Source organism: Oratosquilla oratoria, chromosome 14 (genome assembly GCF_046742065.1).
Source record: "Oratosquilla oratoria isolate Oo_2021 chromosome 14, ASM4674206v1, whole genome shotgun sequence".
Classification (NCBI taxonomy): Eukaryota; Metazoa; Arthropoda; class Malacostraca; order Stomatopoda; family Squillidae; genus Oratosquilla; species Oratosquilla oratoria.
Window position 1 is genome coordinate 34,169,524 of NC_134790.1, and position 2,500 is coordinate 34,172,023.

Genomic DNA, 2,500 nt, shown 5'->3' on the forward strand with positions numbered 1-2,500 from the left:
CCGGAGCCACGCTGCCAAACGTATGAGTTACAAAACCATATAGAAAACACCGGGAGAATTCTACCCTGGTAACCGCTTACGAGAGTAGTAATGTCTGTGTTAGAATGGGAAATTGAAAGAGTGAGTGGTTTGAGGTAAAGGTGAGACTGCGACAGGGATGTGTCATGTCGCCATGGCTGTTCAATGTGTACATGGATGAAGTGGTGCGGGAGGTAAATGTGAAGGTAGTTGGCAGGGGACTGTGGATGGTTAAAGAAAAGGGAGTAAAGTGGGAGGTGAGCTAGTTGTTGTTTGCTGACGACGCTGCGCTTGTGGTAGGGTCAGAGGGGGGTTGAGGAAAGTAGTGACGGAATTTGTAAGGGTATGCGATAGGAGGAAGTTGAAGATAAATGTGGGTAAATTAGAATAATGAGATGTACAAGGGGAGAGGATTCGAGTTGGAAGTAAACCTTAAAGGAGAGGGATTGAACGAAGAGGATATCTGGGGTCGCATGTGGCGAGAAAGGGAGGAGCGGTAGTGGAAGCAATTTGTGGACTGAGGGAATCAAGTAAATGCCTTGGTGGATTAAAATATGTCATGAGAAATGGACATTTCGTAATGGATGCAAAGAAGAGACTATGTGAAAGGGTGTATGGGGCAGAGACATGGAATTTAAGAGATAGAGAGAGGAAAATCTTAAGTGTTTTTAAGATGAAATGTCTGAGAAGTATGGAAGCGGTCACAAAGCTGGGTAGAATGAGAAACGAGGAGGTGAGGAGGAAAGCTGGGGTGAAAAATGGGATGGCATATAGGCCTGATGAAAGAGTATTGGAATTGTTTGGACACGTGGAAAGAATGAGTTAAGAAAAAATAATCAAAGAAATGTGGAAGGCAGAGTTGGAAAGAATGAACTTGTGGGGACGACCGAGGATGAGATAGATGGATGGGATGAAAGGGGCGTTGAGCAATAGGGAATGTCTGTTGAGCAAGAAAGAGAGTAGGCAGGAGATAAGGGTAAGTGGAGAAAGGCTGTGTATAGATGATACTGTGATGCAAAGAAGGGAGGGGGTGGGGGATGGGGGAGTTTAAGGAGAAGTTATGTATGAATTCCATTTTGATGCAGCACGAAGGGACTTCTCCCCGTCTTCTCTTTTTCTGCATGAGAGTACCGAAAGTGGAGTACCCGATTAAGTGAAGAACCATTCCTGTGGATGTGTTGTGTCTTGCTTCATTGCTTTTGACCCAGGACAGTGGGTGGTATACAGTGATGAGTCGTCACCCATGAGGAGCTAAAATGAGAGGGAAGAAAGTGTGGTGGATGGGAGGAGGAAAAGTCCTTGCTATGTAGATAGATAGGTAGATGTACACACACACACGCACACACACAAATACACACACAGGCACACACACACACACACACACACACACACACACACATATATATATATATATATATGTATATATATATATATATATATATATATATTTATATATGTATATATACACCTAGGTCTCTTAATACAACACTCTCCAGCCACCACTTGTACTGACGTTTGGGCCCAGGACATAAAACACCATCAAATCCCAGACTTGGTCTATGCCTTGGACCCAAACGTCCTAACAAGCGGTGACTGGGTAATGTTGAATATATATTTTGATATTTGGATGCATATGAATATACATACATACATATATATATATATATATATATATATATATATATATATATATATATATACATATATATGCATGTATATGCATAGATATATATCTATACATATATATATATATATATATATATATGTATATACAAACATATATGTATGTATATATACATGTATATACATATATATAAGTATATATATATATGTATATATATATTTATATATACATATATATATATATATTTATGTATATATATATATATATATATACATATACATATATATATATATATATATATATATATATATATATATATATATATATATAAAATCAGCCATCCTGAGTCCACTACTGAACAAAGGCCTCCTTCATAGCATTCCATGATTCGCACTACCGTGCCAACCTCTGCCACTTCACTCCTGCAAACTTCTCGATCTCATCTCTCCACCTTCTGTATGGTCTCCCTCTTCCACGCTTCCCATCTCACGGCGTCCACTCGGTAACACATTTGCTCCATCGATCATCAGTTGTTCGCACTAACTTACCTGCCCAATTCCTTTTCCTCTCTTTTAACGCCTCCACAATATCTTTCATTCTAGTCTGCTCTCTCACCCAACTTGCTCTCTTTTGGTCTCTCAGCGTTATTCCCATCATTGATCTCTCCATTCTCCTCTGTGCAGTCCTTAGTTTTGTTTCCATCGCCTTCGTCAGTTTCCAAGTCTCACACCCGTAGATTATTGCTGGCAGAATGCATTGATTATAAACTTTACGTTTCAAACATTAAGGTAGAAAGCCTCTCAGAATTTTATCATACTTACCAAACACTTTCCAACCAATTGTAATAAGTCTTTTTAT